This window comes from Panulirus ornatus, chromosome 4 (genome assembly GCF_036320965.1).
Source record: "Panulirus ornatus isolate Po-2019 chromosome 4, ASM3632096v1, whole genome shotgun sequence".
In the NCBI taxonomy this organism is placed as follows: domain Eukaryota; kingdom Metazoa; phylum Arthropoda; class Malacostraca; order Decapoda; family Palinuridae; genus Panulirus; species Panulirus ornatus.
The window spans coordinates 12,263,803-12,282,742 of record NC_092227.1 but is presented as its reverse complement, the minus strand read 5'-3'; positions in this window follow the sequence as shown (position 1 = coordinate 12,282,742).

The following is an 18,940-nucleotide window of genomic DNA, read 5'->3' as shown; positions in this document are numbered from 1 at the left end:
GCACTTGGGAACTTATCGTGTTTCATTTTCCCGGTGGACTCTTTAGGAATGTACTTGGTCACGCGCAAAATTGTGATCCTTTCCAATATAACACTGTGTATCACTGCCAACTTAGATATCTTCGCCTAATCATGAAGCATAATTAGCCATGTCTTTACCAAGATCTATAACCCACTGTACATCAGGGCTCCAGGAAATACCAGAAATCTCATCTGTGTATCTTGGGTGATGAATATCTTCAGTCATGATCCGCAAACGTTAGAATTATAAACGTTTGAGGCAATATAGAAATAAATATACGTTTGACACATCGCAATACAATGCCAGCAAAAAAAAGAAGGGGGCTGGGTGTAATTTCCTGAAAAGGGAACATGGGGGATAACTGTTGATAAATGTCTCATAAAGGCTTTTATGTGAGTCAGTTGGTGGGTGGGTAGCGGGCGGGTGGCCAGTGTGGAGGAGGAGGCGTGGCTGATATTGCCGGGGCGCCTGTGTTGCTGGCTCCTGCCTGACTGACGCTCTCGCTCTGACGCTTCCCCGGATATTACCGCCTCCTTCATAACTCTCATCATATTGTGTGTGTGTGTGTGTGTGTGTGTGTGATAACATTTTGTGCTGTACGGTGAGGGAGTTCTACGGTCGTGGGGTCCCCCATCTCTTACACTTTTTTTCCACTCCCATACAAATTTTTTGTGTGTGAAAATTTGTATGTTGTTTCCATTCCCTATCTCGTAACTCAGTTGATTCCTTTCATCCACTACTCGTGTACTATGGGAAGCGAATCTTTACAGCCTTCCTAACAATTTTTTGTAATTTCATGTTATGGTCTATGTTTGCACTATTCCTGTGTTTTTCGAAAAAAAAAAAAAAGAATAAAAGGATAAGTGCGCTATCTACATCATCAAACTGGTTTGAAAAAATAAAGGTTGTGTTCGCTCTTCTCTAACTCGACATTAAACTAGCGATAGATAAAGTTGTTCCACGGGAAAGAAAAGTAATCAATATAACAGTAAATCTATCATACTCAATTCTTTATTTGGTCTTCGCGTTAAAGTCTCCAGCCACGAAGAAAAGCCTTTATCAAGGTCAGTCTTACAAAGGAATAAGAGGCAATGAATGAAAAGAATTCAGCTGTATTATATTAAGTTAGAGATTTGTCACATACCATCAATGATTCGTTCTTGTGAATATAGATGTTACATAACTGAACTCATCTGTTTTCTCGTTTGTATTCTTGAAACTTCGACGGCAAAGGATCTTGGTTTGAATTCATGATTCATAGATTTCAGAGTATGAGGACAAATCTTTGATGTTCAGTCAAAGATGATAACGTCACTCTTGCATCATATGATAAGTCAAATGCCACTGTATGGTTCCTCAGTCACCATAGTATCCATCTAATACGTCTCTTCCGTCCTTGATCGAAATGCGGAATGGGCATGCGGTTCTAAAACACAATCTCTACGTATATATCTCTCTGAGTCTCACTCGTTTTCTGTTACGCAGTTTCAAAAGATCTCAGGCTAACCCTGTATCAGATATAAACATGGTGGGATATAACTATATCCTCCGTTTTCACTTAAAAATCTCTCACAATGAACATGGCAAAGTCTGCTTCCCAAAATCTTGGGGTAGTGTAGAGGCGATGTTTTTAGTTTTCTTGCGAGCAGTTATTCCATATCTACAGAGCTTCATTTGCCTCATTATAGAGGAATTACTTGCATATCTGGGTTGGCTCTTCATCCAGCTCTCCTTAGTTAATGCGGAATCAAAACCCTTCCCATCTATCACTAACTCTCCTGCTACAACCTCACTTCAATCATTCCTTCCCGTCCGCTGCGATGTTCCTCCTCTGTCTCCGTTCTTCTGGTATCACCTCCGCCACTGTACTCTCGAGCTGTCTTTATGTGTCTGAACCCCTTATGAGCTGGACCCACTGCATGCGTCTGTCTCCTGTGTCCCATAAGCTTCTGTCTTTTATCTTTAATCACTTCATTTAACCTTTCTGCCATCAAAATTCGGGTCCCAAAAGCAATCTAAGGAGCTCAAATTAGTCTCTTTTTCTAACAATCGTGCTAGTTTTTGTCTGAGGTGGTCATGCTTAGGGCGTGCTTTTGCCTTACCTTGCCCACTGTTATAGAAAATATAACATGCACACACGCACACACACACATTTGCACAAACAAAAACTTTTTGGTTCATATATCTATCATCTATCTATCTATCTATCTATCTATCTATCTATCTATCTGTCCATCTATCTATCTGTCTGTCTATCTACATATCTATCTACCTATCTATCTATCTATCTATCTATCTATCTATATATATATATATATATATATATATATATATATATATATATATATATATATATATATATATATATATTATTCTCTCATACTTGTTCGCCGTTTCTCTCGTTAACGCCAGGAACATATGAAGAAATGGCCTCATTCGCTAACATTCATATTCTTCCTGTCTTATGTAATGCACCGAAACCACAGCTCTCTATGCAAAAACAGACGCCACAGACCTTTCTGTGAATCCCCCAACCACTTCATATACCCTGGTTCAATCAAGTGACAGCGCATCGCCCCGTTTATACCACATCGCTCCAATTCACTCCATCCCATGCACGCCTAACACCCTCTTGCATGTTCAGGCCTCGAGCGCTCGAGACTCTTTTCATTCCATCCTTCCGTCTCCAATCTAGTCTCCTTCTTCTCCTTGTCTTCTACACTTCTGGTACATATAACATCCTTGTCACTTTCTCATCTCCGTGAGTCCAAACCATTTCAGCGCGCCTTCTTCAGCTCTCTCAACCATACTTTGTTATAATGACACCTCTGTCTTGCCCCTCACATTTCATTCATCGGTTTACCCTCCTCACAAATCACATTGTCCTTTATACATTTCATTCCCAATACACTCAACGTTTGAAGCCCACGCTTCGCATACACATGACACCGTCAGGAATACAATACACATCAGACATGCTCATCTTCGTCGTCCTAGATAATAAATTCTTCTGTCCACACATTTCTCAATGTCTCCTCACCCTCCCTATGACTCACCTCAGCTCCCATGGTTCCGTTCGCTGCCATAGCCTCTCCCAAGTATCTGCGTCACTCCACCTCCCTCCAAGTTCTCTCCATTTATACTCACACTCCAAATAACCTGTCTGTCCTGCTGAAGATGAAACCCTTGTTTTAATTCACATTTACTTTCAACGTTCTCGTTTCACAAACTGTCTCAAACGCGAGTGTAAAACTCTCTTCGCAGCGCAAAAAATAGCAATCTTAAATAGCAATCACACACACACACACACACACACACACACACACACACACACACACACAGAGTCTTCCCGGGAGCTGGAAGTTATGAACGATCCAGTAATATCCAGTATGTCTCCCGGGGTAGCGGCGCCAGGACGGAGCCACCAGCACCACAGCACCATCAGTATCACCCTTGTCTTGACGCTGGTGGCCCACCAGCCAGAAACTGACTCACATAAAACCTTTATGAGAGTATTACTGAGAGGTGGTGGTGTGGGAGGGGTCCCATGTGAGTCTCCTTTTCGGGATTTTTTCTCTTTATGTTTGCTGAGATGACACGGTACAACTGAAACCATAATCTGGACCATCTCATTAATGCTATATATATATATATATATATATATATATATATATATATATATATATATATATATATATATATATATATATATATATAATCTCGCACCCTATATGCCTATAATCTCGCACACTACATCTCTCATTTACCATCTTCTTCAGCTCCTCCATCTTCCTATTTACTTCCTGCCACTTTCTTTCGTACATCTCCCGATCACGTGCAAATGGACTGAACCAGGCCATGTGAAGCGGTCAGGGGAAATTACGGAAAGGTGTGTGGGGGTTTGTCTATGACAGGGTGCTCGAGTCTTGGTGCATTATGAATAACAGCTTTAAAGTGGACGTGAGCAGATGAGGCTCCTCTTTGCACGTTCCTGCCGCTTCTTCGCTAACTCTGGAGACTGTGGGGAAAATATGAAAAGGATATATATATATATATATATATATATATATATATATATATATATATATATATATATATATATATATATATATATATATATATATATATATAAATGATTTATCTGTATGATTAGTTACTTAGCCATTCATTTTCTATTTATAAATTTTTTCTTGTTTATAACGCTACCTTGCTAATGCGGGAAATGGCGAATATTTTGAATGAAAGAAATATATATATATATATATATATATATATATATATATATATATATATATATATATATATATATATATATATATATATATATATCCTTGGAGTGGCGAAGAAAGACTTGTACCTCCGTATTCCGTACATGTCGTAGAAAGCGACTTAGAGGGTCGGAATTTAGGGCTGAGAACGCCATTTCTTATATCTCAGTTTCTAAAAGACGTGGAACAAAAGAAGCCAAGCGAGGAGTGCTCATCCTTCTCGAAGGCTCGGCTGGATTGTGGTAATCTGTGTGGATGTAAACACGATGAGAAGTAAAGGAAAGGGTATGTAAGATGTTTGAGGAAAAGAGCCTGGATGATCTTGCTCTGAGTCAAATGCCCTGGGAATGTCCTTAGGATTAAATCATGGGTTAGTTTAAGGGTAATAACTAAGGACGTGGTAGCCCTATTGCTGAAGCTGGAGTTGTGGGAATGCGTTAAAGAAACGAGTTACCCAAACTGAAATGGGTAAATGTGAAAGTGGGTTGCAAGATGTGTGTGATTATTAATGAAAATGCACCTGGCAAAGAGGAGGATAATGAGAGGCAAGTGTTTTGGGAACATCTCAGTGAACATGCCATCAGTTTTGATCCTACAGATCAGGTAATAGTGATGGTTGGTTCAAATGCGAGACGCAGTCATGTGGCATTTGGAAATTATAACTGAAGGTCATGGGGTTAAGTTGCGAACAGCTTTTGGGCTTGTGTACTGAAATAGAATTATGACTGTTAATACCTATTCAAAAAGAGGTGCGTACATAAGCGTGTGAATTGGGATGGTGAGTAAAGACATGGAAGAGCTTCTGGGTTTCATTCTTCTAACGTGTCGGCTTGCGCAGAAGCTTACTTCGGAGAAACTGAGTAAGATGCTGAGATACGAGTCTTACATCCCCGCAAGTGAGTGCTACTTCGCTGGACGCCGCTCCGCGTTCCTTATCCTCGGGCGGCCGTGCTTGACATTTCTCTGTCGTGTTCTCCTGCTTTCTGTGACCGCCTTTTTTGCCTCTGGTCCGGCCCAGCTTACAAGACCTTCACACCTGCAGTACTTCATCCGTGCGCATGTAGGCACCTTCCACGGCTTTTTTACTTGTTGCCTAGTCGCTCATGCACTATACTCACCTCTTACCACTTTGGTAGATGTACGTCCTTGTCTATGTGGACAGCAAACACATTCGATGTCCTATGATGACGTGTTTCAGCTTTTATGTTCGCTGATCGATCTGGCAATACGTCGCCCTGTTTTTCTATAGTATGTGGCCGGCATCCAGTGCATGGTATACTGCATATCACAGTATCCTTGTTGATCCTCTTGTACGCGTCTTTGGTTAGTATCTATCCATATCCGAGGCCTTCCTTGAGCTGGGGGCCAGTGCTATTCTCAACATTCCCCTCTGCGCCTTTCCATTACGCCATTGGCCTTCGTCCTGAGCTCGATAAACTTCTTGAACGCCTCAGTGATACATCTATTTTCCTCCGCCAACTATTCATCACTGCATATTCTGATTGCCCTGAAGATGAGCCCAGTAATCGCCCCAGACTTTGTTCTCTCGTTGATACATAATATATATATATATATATATATATATATATATATATATATATATATATATATATATATATATATATATATATATATATATATATATGTATGTATATATAGTACACCATGGTGGATCTTTGCAGTTTTAGGTGTGTGTGTGTGTGTGTGTGTGTGTGTGTGTGTGTGTGTGTGTGTGTGTGTGTGTTGTACTCTCATTCTTTAGTGTTCCTCTGGGTCACCTCTCTTCCAGATCCGTCGCTGGTTCTCATAATGAACGCTGATATCAAATATTACATGGAGACACAGTTCGATGAATTTGGAATTTTTCATTCAGATTCGTGTTGTCTCGGTAGGGTTGGTAAGCGTGAAAGTAACAAAGAAAATTCCTGTAATTTCGGTAAGTCAGTTTTAAAGTTATTTCCTTCGGAATATGAAATTATTATAACGTTTATTGCGGCAAATGACAGCAAATGTTGCTAGCAATCGATGTATTGCAATATCATGAAGGCAGGGCTACCGTTGTGAGGTCAGATCAAAGGTTAGTTCTCAAAATCCTGCGTCCGTGTTGTCATATTGTTTCACACGAAAAGTGGCAAGATACTTTCTTTTCACCGTGTGGACCTACGTATATTATCCCCAATGGAATGCAGACTCATTCGGTCTTACGTATATAGATCAGACTGAATATCAATCATATTTATATTCTTCTACAGTGAGAGATAAAGTTTGCATTTAAGTACAAATTGAGCAAGACGTCCCTTGAGTAAAAAAAAAAGTAATGATGGTAAGGGTCAGTAATAATCCATTTCTTATTTTTGCCGGCGAGACAAAGAATTCTTCTATGCCATCTAAGATGCCAAGGATGAATACTGTATGCTCACATATTTCCTAAACGATAGAGCGAATATATCAGGACTCGCTGCCTTACTTACGTTGGATATAATGCTTCCTCATCTTCCAAAGCAGTAGAGAAAACCCGACGTAGATTATGAGAGGGACATATTTTACATATATTAGCCCGTAGCGCGCCATCTTTCAACGTACGCAAGCGAAGACCTGATGAAAGACTTGCGTACGCATGTCTTTCATCATCCCTGCCCGAAGGAAGGAGTACTTCGTCTCCTGTGCGTATATCTAGTTTAGCGGCTTCGCGGGATTTGTATCAATACGTGTGCGGAAAAGATGGGAAAACAAGTAGAAGGGGAGAGAGAGAGAGAGAGAGAGAGAGAGCGTGTGGTAGTCTTGCTATACAACCCATCAATTCCTTTTTTTTTTTTTCATATATTTATTCTTTTATGGTGTCGTATAACTTATCACATAGTAAAGCTCATACTCACGGTAAACTAGCTACACGTACTCATTAGTAATAAACAGATTCAGCAAAGTTATCTCTTGCACGGCGATAAGATATCTCTAAATATCATGTAAAACCTTCAGATTATATCGAAGTGATGGATGAACTTAAGCATTCAAGTAGACGTCTTGCAAAGAAGCTATACGAAGCATTTTCAAAGACACTCTGTTTTGCTTCATATTCTTGGGTTATATGCACTCTATTGTCTTCATTCATTCATGCATGGGATTACAATCAAAAGTTGAATTCTATGACACAGGTACGTTAAGCGCAGCTTCCTAATTCAAGACAGAAGGTAGAGTTATGTAAGGGAAACTGTCGCCAGGTATAGTGTTTTAAGGCCCTTTATACTACAGCAATGTGTTAGGAATTGTAAATTCTTTCTAACCTTCGTAGCTTACTGCTACTCTATTCTGATTCTGCCTTGACTGCTGTGCTGATATGGTATAGAACGCTAAACACAACGTACAGGAGATGAGTGAGTCGTATATTTCCAGAGATTGAATGGAGAATGGCAAAAGGTTAGAATAAATGAAGGTATAAGGAATGGGAGGTGTTTAAGGAAGCACTGTTGGCATGTACGAGAGAAGTGCGGGTGTTGGGAGGTGGACAGGTGAGAAGGGGAAGTGAGTGGTGGCATGAGGAATTTAAGGTGCAAGTGAAAGGGGGAACTATATGGCCTTTGTATACAGGGAAGGAGTGCGAGTGATTGGGAGATGTACAAGAGAAAGCGACAGGACGTCAACAGCAGGGTACAGTAACTGAAAAAGGCTATTTTAACCTGACCATCTATCATCCAATTGCTTTGACTTCCACTACTTCCAAAGTTTCTGAATCTCTCCTTATCTCCTGTATCTATAGATGTCTTGAATCCCTCAGGCTTCACTTTGATCATCAGTATGGCTTCCGCAAGGCAATATCCATTGGCGATATCTTCTTCAAATCTTACGAATGTCTAGTAGTGATCTGCTAAAGATTCTGGAGAATCTTCTGTAGTAGCCCCTGATACATCAAAAGCTTTTGTCAGGATATGGTACTGGGACCTCATCCGCATGGTCCCCTCATTTGGCTTCGCTTCCTCTCTTTGTTCATACAGATGGATCCTCTCTGGTTGAAATATCTGTAGTTGTTGATGACTCAAATCCTTTCCCATTACTTATCAACAATCTTCTATGTTGTCCCTTACCATCTTCCTCTGTTTTTATCAACGATTTACTTTTCTTTTAACAGATAACTAGATGCACTTATATGCTGAGAACTCATCTTCCTTCAATTCTGCTCTATCTTCTCTCACTTTATCAGTATCTCGTCTCATCACAGTTTCAACTGTTAGCTCAGGCATGGGTAGGATTTCTTAGTGGGGTATATGGTTCTACACATCTTTAAGATCCCTCACAACATTGCTGCCTCTTTTGTTTAATCTGCAATTGCACCACTTAATACTACGAATATCTTGCTTTATCATGGCAACTTCTGACCTATCTTGGAAACCTCATATTACACAAATAGCAAAGCTTTTCCCTAAGAATCTGGGATTCCTGTTTAGATAGTGTCTTTTATATTTCTGTACAATCTTTGTGTTCATACAAACGATTGATCCGTCCTTGTATGGAACACTACTCTCTCATCTGGGGAGGTTTTAGCTCTACATTATGCTCACTAGATTGAGTTGAATTCAAACCACTTCGACCTACTTGCCCCCAAGGTGCAATGTTGGTTCACTCTCCCTTATCTGTAGGTACTACTATAGTCCCTAGCTAATATAAGCCAGACCTCTTATTACTCGGCACATATCTGCGTCGCATGATCCTTATGGTGTCAGTTTCTTTCCTTACACCTCAAAGCTTTAGAGACCTTCCTGCTCATGTTTTTTTCACAAACTGTGAAATGGATTTCTTTAGAAGGGAGTTTTTCCATTTCCTCCTTCTTTTTGCTCCGTATTTACTTCTCACTCTCATTAGCCTTCTTCACGTTTCAATTAAGGACTGGCCTCGCTGTGGATTTTAGTCCATCGCTGGAGACTCCAACGTAAAAAGTAATGTATATTTTGAAGATGGCATATATATATATATATATATATATATAGATAGATAGATAGATAGATAGATAGAGAGATAGATAGATAGAGAGAGAGAGAGAGAGAGAGAGAGAGAGAGAGAGAGAGAGAGAGAGAGAGAGAGAGAGAGAGTAGTGAAAGATAGACACCCATCTTTGTGATATCTGCTTTCAACGTAAACCTATTCTTTTTTTTTTCCTATTTCTAAGTGGATGAGGTAAGATGGCTCTCCCCCCCCCCCCCCACCCCCCCCCCCCCCCCCACCCTCCACTCTCACCGGCAACACAAGCCGCCAGGAAAAAAGAATTGAAAGAAAGACCCGCAATCATGAGTTAAGCCTGCGTGGAATTTAAAAGGATAGAACGAAAGGGAAAAATCTTACCACAGAACCTTACCGCCTCTGTTACAATGTGATAACTTCTTAGGGGGTCTGGTATGAGAAAAAGGTAATCATGTGCATGTTCATATTTTCCTCGTGCATATTATACCTGAACTGATGAGGAATTTATCTATCTGGTTTCTGAAGGTATTTGTAATCTTATGTTGACAATGTCCAACAGTAACGTGTTCTTGTGCTTACCACATCTACTTATAAAGATACTTTTTCCCACGTTAGTATTGGATATTTCAGCTTTAAGCTTTATTTGATATGTCTTTGTAACTGTACACTGTTTTATACCAAAAGATATCCTCGTGGTCTGCGTCGTCAAAATGTTTATAGATTCTGAAAGATTGCATCAAGTCACAGCGAAGTCTAACATACTTCTTAGGAGAAAAAGAGATCGAAGTGTCATAGAACATCTCGATACAATAGATTACCTTGAGATGGAATCAGTTTTGTCGTCTGTATTTGCATTTGTTCCAATTTTTCCTCGTTTTTCTAGCAGTTTGAAATGGACTGCAGATTCAAGCTGTCGTCTTACTAGAACATTAGAAAGAGTCATAATTGTTTTTCTTTTGTCATTGTCTCTAAGAATGAAACCTAAGAATACGATATCCTTTCTCGTCTGCTGCCAGACACTATTTACTATACCTCCGATTGTTACGAAAGAAATCTCTGGTAGAAATATTCAGTATTTTCAAATACGATATGCCCAACTTTACATTCGTCTATGTTGAATTTCATCTGCCACTTGTTTGACTACTCTGCTAGAATTTGAAGATCTCTTTGAATTCGACCACATTCTTTCCCATTTACAGCTCTACCTCCTGGTTATGTATCGTCGGGAGATTTGTTGACATTAGATACGAGACCCCTTAAGTACGAGACCATATGATAGATCACGAATGTGAAAAGAAATGGGTCAAAGACGGACCCCTGTGGCACACCACTCGTCATGCACAGCCAGTCTGAGGCTTTGTCGTTTAAAACTACATGTTGCTATCTGCCTGTGAGCCAGCACGTATATTATTCCATGTGATTCTAACTGACGTACTAGTCTCTTGTATGATACTTTATAGAATACCTTTATACTTTTATAGAATACCTCTTGTTACACAAGATCTTTTGTTGCAGCAGCCTTATGGTTGTCCGATATCATTTCATATTCTCATCATTCGACTTATATAAAACTGATACGAGGCAAACTGGACGGTAATCTAAGGCACAATATTTATCTCCATTCCTACATACACGGGTGACATTTGTTAAGTGTTTTAGTTATGGGAAATACTTGCCGTTTGACCTCCTTCAAGAATCTTACATCTAGGCTTTCAGGGTTAGTCGATTTATTTGCTCTTTACCCTGATGAATGACTATTTCTCGAGATATGGCAGCATAGCAACCTTATCAACAGTGAACAGGAAGTAAACACAGGAGGGAACTTTTCTGCAGGTAATCAGACCATGATGTAGTATGCCGTGCGCTTAGGATGTGTTATATATATATATATTATTTCTTATTGGATCATATATAACGTAAAAGCTACAAATCATACGGATGGAAAGGAGTGGACGCCAGTTCTTGAAGCAGTTTGCTGTGACGGCAGTAACTGCTCGCAGGAGAAGCCTTCACATGTCTCGTCTCTGATATCTTCAATTCGCGGATAATAACAGAACAGGAATCCTTGTCATTCCCTTCGATGATGACTTGCATAAACGCTTGATCGCTAGTCAACTTGAAAGATCTACCGACGTACTCATACTGCACCTAAACATAAGCCTTGTTAGAATATATCGAGGTGGTAATTGCGCGAAGTACAATATTCTCTAAGTATATATTACCAGGAATAAGGACATGAGCTGGGTACTGGAGACTGAAAGCGAGTAAGAAGGGTCACGTCTAAAAATATGAGGATAAAGTATATCACACTCAGGTCTAAAAGCGAGATACCTCACGCAGGAAAACTGATGGTTCGCAATTTCCTCAACAACTTCTGCAATTGTAAGAGTGTCCAACGAACATTTCCATTACTCCGGACAAACACATAGTCTCAACTGGCTTATGCCGAAGATTTGCAAGGGTCTCAGAACAGCAGTAAGACTCTTACCTGTAATAGACAACGAGCGAGATGTATTGGCCACGAGTGATGAAGATGATACCGACTTCTCTCTTTTTTTTCGGTGAATATTTTTCATGGATGATGTGGGGTCAGCCCCAGATGTCGAAGTTGTGCTTACTTGATACAGTCGACTATGATTGAGACGCAAGTTTCTAATCGTCCAACGTTCTACACGCGCCAAACCGTAGTCAGGGAGTATTTCCTGTAGTTCATTATATATATTACATGTAATTCAAGCCACACCGTTTAAGAAAACAAATGTGAATTAAAGGATGTCTGGGAATTTGGTGCAACATAACTGCAGTTTGTTCACGAAATACATAAGAAAAAATCTGATATGACTATGATAAGTAATTTTGATGGTATTTGTGATAATATCTACACGTAAAAGTAAATGGTATATCACACTGGCATAAGTAATACTTCCACGTACACTTCGTCTTCTCACATATCTTACACTAAAGTCATGCAAACATGATTACACACTCTACAACATGTGTGATTACACACTTTACACAGTGTGATTACACACTTTACAACATATCACATAATTACATTTGTGATAGATAAGAAGATAATGAGTAAGTATATTCTGTTCCTGTGTTCTGAGTGATTCATATGCGACGGGATCAATATTTCTGTGGCTACTATTGAGATTTTCGACTGGGCTTTCGACTTGCCGAAATGGGCAAATATAAGCTCATGGATGTCTCGAGCTATGTACATATTGCTCAAGGTGGACACCTTATCTACTTTCATTGTAGAGTATTCCTCCCTGACAACTCCTTCCCATTCTCTCCTGTACATTATCCACTTGTCCCATACTCCTTCCCATTTTCTTTCTTCCGTGCATTTAACCACTTCAACTGCTCCCAGCACACCCGACCCATCTTCCAACAGATCCTCTCTCTCTCTCTCTCTCTCTCTCTCTCTCTCTCTCTCTCTCTCTCTCTCTCTCTCTCTCTCTCTCTCTCTCTCTCTCTCTCTCTCCCTGGGGCTAGCGCACAGCTCGTTCCAACTTTTGCATTCTCCATCTTTCCTGAGAGCAGTTTTTCCCCTCTCCCTGTCCGGGCGTCCTGTGGGGCCATTTACATACTGTAATGAAATACAGAGCGCTGCAGAAAAGGTGAAGTTGCGTGGGTCACAGGTAAGGATGAGGGTGGGTGAATGTAGGAGTCTGACTAGGTTACCTATTTGTTGCTGTCTCCTGCGTTAGCGAGGTAGTGCAAGGAAACAGACGAAAGAATGGCCCAACCCACCTACACACACACACACACACACACACACACACACACACACATTTTATATATATATATTCCTTTGAGTCCACGAGGAAAATGAAACACGAAAAGTTCCCAAGTGCACTTTCGTGTAAAATTCACATCATCAGGGGTGACACAAGAGAGAAATATAACAGTCAGTTGATATACATCGAAGAGACGAAGCTAGGACGCCATGTTTACCAAATGGCGTCCTAGCTTCGTCTCTTCGATGTATATCAACTGACTGTTATATTCCTGTCTTGTGTCTCCCCTGATGATGTGATTATTACACGAAAGTGCACTTGGGAACTTTTCGTGTTTCATTTTCCCCGTGGACTCATAGGAAAATCTTGATCATGCGCAAAATTGTGATCCTTTCCAATATATATATATATATATATATATATATATATATATATATATATATATATATATATATATATATATATATATATAACAACAAAGCAAATGTCATTGAACACAACACTGAAGTTACTGAATACCTCAAACGTAACTGTGTACAAATGTAAACAGAAAGAAAACATGTTCATACAATAATGTGATTAAAACACTACAGGTAATGTGCTATGTAATACCAAAGAGGTGAGGCGGATTTATTAGATGCGTATGAAGACTTTTTCCCTTTTCTTTTATCTTTCTCTTGTTTTAAAGTCCTCGTGGTATAATACGTGGACTTATAATTAACTGTTTTACTTCATCGTACTCTACAATACTGAGAGGGATTTGTTAAATGTTGTGTGGGTTGTTGTGTACTCCAAGTTCTGTAAGTGAGAGTGTGGGAATATATATATATATATATATTCCTCACGCTGGTTATTCCTTTCCGAGTATAGATGCTTGTATCGCCATGTAATAAGGGTGCTGGTGGGAAAAATTATTATACCATACACATTCATAAAACTCTGTACATCGTATGTTGTAGAACGATTTTATTTTTTTTTCTTCAAGCCACTAACCAGGAAGAAGGAGAGCTTTTATGGTTTCTTATCAACACAAGTAAAGATAAAAGGGATGAACGTGGTGGAGTTGAGTTACCTCTGTGAGCAAGTGTGTATCATCTCTATGACCATCCGTAAAAGTCTGTGCGCCAAACGTGTACATCCCACAGGTTATGACACGACCAGAGCCACACACACACACACACGCCTGGTTTGGCTCACGATAGGATCGTAACCACCTAAAGCGCACGGGTCTCTCTCTCTTTAACTTACTCACGAGACATCTTGTAAGAACAGCGTTCGAGTCCCCCACACTCTGGCGTGGTTGAAGGTAGTTACCCCTCACCACTAGACTGGGCCATACACATTTCGGGACGACCTCAAAGGAAATGAATTTATCAACACGTAAACCACTCACCCACAACCTACTTTTACAACCAGAGTCACCGAGACTCACTCACTCCTGGCCTTATCAACGATAGACAATGTTACCACATCACTATCCAAACCCCACTCCTCTCCTCCCTCCACCATGGCCGAGTTTGTAGGAATACCTCCTCCACCCGGGTGCTGGTGAGGGGAGGGGAAATCACTCAACTGTGGTTCTTCATACTAATGGATGACAGCTGTGTCATATCCTCCTTTCGTGGATTTGGGTGTTCTTTCTGCCGGAGAGCGGGGTTGGAATTCTTTCACACGTCCATCCAAGTCATTTCATGTTGACAATCAACACGTGAATGCGGCAGCAGCAGTAGCAGCTAATCTCTCCTTCAATGCAAGCAATCTAAAAAGCATTCTTCTTTTTTTTTCATGTTGACGTGTAACGAATCGTATCAGTAATTCTTTTTTAAAAGTGACAGCCGGGCTGGACAATGACACTTTTGTCATGTCCAGATTACCAGCATCCCCGTCATTCGGGCTCAGAGAATAAAACCAGCAGTTTTTTTTCTTTTTCTATACACCTGTGGCGTGTAAAAATGTGAGATTACGTATTCTAAAACAACATACAATTCAAAACAGACGGTGTTGTTTATTGTTTCTAAATTCCCATGAAATGACAGCATATATATATATATATATATATATATATATATATATATATATATATATATATATATATATATATATATATATATATATATATCTTTTTCTTTCAAACTATTCGCCATTTCCCGCATTAGCAAGGTAGCGTTAAGAACAGAGGACTGGGCCTCTGAGGGAATATCCTCACCTGGCCCCCTTCTCTGTTCCTTCTTTTGGAAAATTAAAAAAAAAAAAAAAAAACAAGAGGGGAGGATTTCCAGCCCCCCGCTCCCTCCCCTTTTAGTCGCCTTCTACGACACGCAGGGAATACGTGGGAAGTATTCTTTCTCCCCTATCCCCAGGGATATATATATATATATATATATATATATATATATATATATATATATATATATATATATATATATATATATAATAACAAGTCGTTTGACAGAAATGTGCTGAAGATTTTCAGTCCGTACTTCAGATAATATCGGAGATAACTGAAATAGAAATAATGGTCTAGCCAGAATAAATCTTCAGTGGCAAGTGTCAGTCTAGAAAACTAATTAATATGCTTTATTTTTTTAAGATGTGAATCTCCAACGTGTGCACCACAGTGGGAACCTGATGAAAATAATTAGTTATGTATGACTGATTGAACTTCCCCAAAACACCCACTCCCGAATAAATTATCTTGTATTGCAGTGTCACAGAGATACGTAATTGGAATAATTTGCTTCCGACACACATTTCAGTGACCCAGGAGTGAAGTGCTGTAGACCAACACTCACGTCACATAAAGACTCATAATAGATTTGATTATGATATTGACAAATGTAATCGCATTTATAATCACTGTCTTCAGACGCTCATGATTTCACTACATGGTAGAGATTTAGTCAGAGATTAACCAACTTCCAAGCAGTGCTTCATTGTAATCTTTACTTAAAATAAGTAGTTGACTTGTTAGTAAACAAGATGAGAATGACACCAAATGAGCACATCCACATTTTTCTAACTTGGTCTTTTGAGCAAGAAAGTTTAGACTTGAGAACGTACGACGATTCAGCCCTTAAGTACGACGGTACGACTCTGGAGTACGACCGTTCGGTATATTGATCTGGCCTTAAACCATAGTTCCTTTAGGGTGAAGTTAAAGACCAGGCTGTCATATGTACACACGGCTCATACTGTCAGTATTTATAAAGGCTTCTTGTCTACGTGAGTTTGTTTTGATGTCAACCCTCACTCAGACAAAACTTGAGTTAGGTTTTGAAAAAGTCATCCCGTTATAGGAACGTATGTATACATAAATGGAAGGTGGCGAGAATGATGGGGAAAATGACTTTCTCTCCCTGCTATACGGACGACCCAAATTTCACTTTGTGATGTCTTTGTTTACTGGCATTGAATTCGAGCTAACTGGCACATATTTTCCATCACTTTGATACAGGTTAATTGAATGGTCCTAAATGTACACCTGTACCTCCTCTCCTTCCACCTCTTACTCATCCGCACTGATTGAACTTGGAATACACAAAAGTGTAGAAAACATAGAGGGAAAAGAGCTCCCTAGACTCTCCTCTACCCGTGCATAATGTACACAGACAGAACACTAATTGCACACGTAAAGACCAGTTCAGTGCTCGAGAAGCTGCAGATATTTAGTAGTGAATAGCTTTTCCAGTTTATCAGTGCTGAACATTTTGCCGCGTTGCTCAGTCTGCAGTGTGAGTTTTATACACAGCTTTAATATCTCTGAAAGTGGACAAGATAAAAGAATCACAAGGTGGTTCATGATCTGAATCAATTCGTCGAGAGGAATATTCGCTCATTGCAAGTAGGTCTAGGATCCAACACCCTTGGTTGTCATCATTTATATAAAGAATCTAAAACCGAGTCTCCTTTCTCAAAAATTAAGGAATTACTGTTATCTTTTATTTATAGTCAGCTAGTTAACTAAGCTCTTCCGAATATATCAAAAATTATCGGTAAAAAAACTTTTTTGAAGACTGGAACAAAATGAAGAGGATAATATTAGGCTAATCAGATCCAACACTACGTTCGTCATAAGAGGAAAAGAGGGGATCCTGCTGTCTCCTGGACCTCGAGCGTTCTACTAACACTGAGAACGAGTAAGATTAAGAGCGGCTGTGGAAGGCATTAGGAGGCGAGTGTGGTGATGTTCCCTGGGGAAGAACGTACAAGCGAGGAGGAACTCAGACGGGAATCAGGGCGTAATCTCATCCCGAATTAATCACCAGTTGCTTTCGTGGTGCCCCAAGACACACTGAGCCAAGCTTGCCCAAGGTCTTCCCTGAGGCAAAGATGAAATGATTGTGTTTTGGGTTTAGTTAGACAGAATATTTTCGAAGTGATGACAAAGAATCATACATGGATTTACATATTCTTGAATACACACAAGGTGTGTTTGCATGGAGATTCAACTGAGCGCGCGCACACACACACACACACACACACACACACACATGGACACTTTCATGGATATTGTTACTGCTTTATTGCTGATGTTTTCACTGCTGGTGATGTTGTTGATGTTTCTACTACGGGAGATGCTGCTTATGTCGTCACTGTTGTCTTTAGTGTTCAGTTACCAGTGATGCCTCTGCTGTTCCAGTCACTGTTGCTGCCACGCTGGGGGCCACTTGCTGTGTTGCTGGTAGCGCTGCTGCCAACATTGCTGCTGCTGTTATCGTACAGCTGATGGCGATGGTGTAGACGTTGATGGCATTTCTACCCACGCTGATGCTGTTCTTACCTTCACTGCTGTTGTTAAAGCCCTTTTTGTGGTTGATGGTGTCGCTGCGTTGGCGATGCTGCTCCTACTGTTGTTGTTGTTGTTGTTGTTGTTGTTGTTGTTAGTTCTGTTGTTGGTGTTGCTGGCGATTCTGTTGGTGTTACTCTTGATGTTGCTGGTGGTCTGATGCTGAGCTATGGTGGTGGAGCTCGGCGTTGGGGCTGGATCTAGTAGTGTGTGGTGGTACGACGGGGCTTGTGGCTATAATGGTGGTGAAGGTAGCGGCGCTAATGGTAATTTTGTGGTGTTGGTTTGTGGTGTGAGACTACTGCTGATGCTTGCGGTATTTAGGTGATGGTGGTGGTACAAGGATGGAGGGCGATGTTAATGATGGTCGTGGTGATGAAGATGATGTTCGTGGTGATGGTAGTTTCCATATGGTAGTGTGGGGTAGTGATGTTTGTGTTCGTCTTGTGTTCTGGATAGCACCATGAAAGAGCTGACCTATCACACAATACAAAGTCTAAGAGACGGTTGCTTTAGTGCAATACGCTTCACATAAGTCCCAGATGTTTATTATTGATATGGTCAACTTAGAGAAGGTCAGTTTCACAAAGGGTGGCAACGCGTCATATTTTATGAGGAAAAGCAGGGTAAATAGATGATATTTGGCTCCGCTTGAGTTACAACTACACCATTCGTAACAACTGAATTGGATATTTCAAGTCTTTTAAAAGTCCTCCGTTGTGTGAAAGAGGCGGGCCAAGGTAGAGCTATTGATTACTTGTTTCGTGTACAGAGTCAAGTGGACTCCAGGTAATGTTACGTGAGAAACAGTTTGGCAATCTACACTGGCAAGTGCTTTTATAGTTTTCTGCGTTTTGGAAGTTAGTCTGTGAGTACATAACCATGATTTGTTTTCTAAAAGTTGCTTCAACCACTGTGCCAGGCTGGGTCAATGGTTCCAAGTAGCTTCAACCATTTCTCAAGTGCATCTGCCATGGTACCAGGTCGTATCAACCATTGCTCTTGGCGCCCCTTGCCTCACAAGGGACTTCTGTAAAGGAAAGTTATATTCTGAAAACTTTTTTTTTTCTTACCAGTACTCTGCTCTGGAAGCAAGACACAAGTAGATAGCCACGGATCGAGACTGATAGTACTGGAACTGTAGATAGGGGTCACCTGCTTGGCAGTCC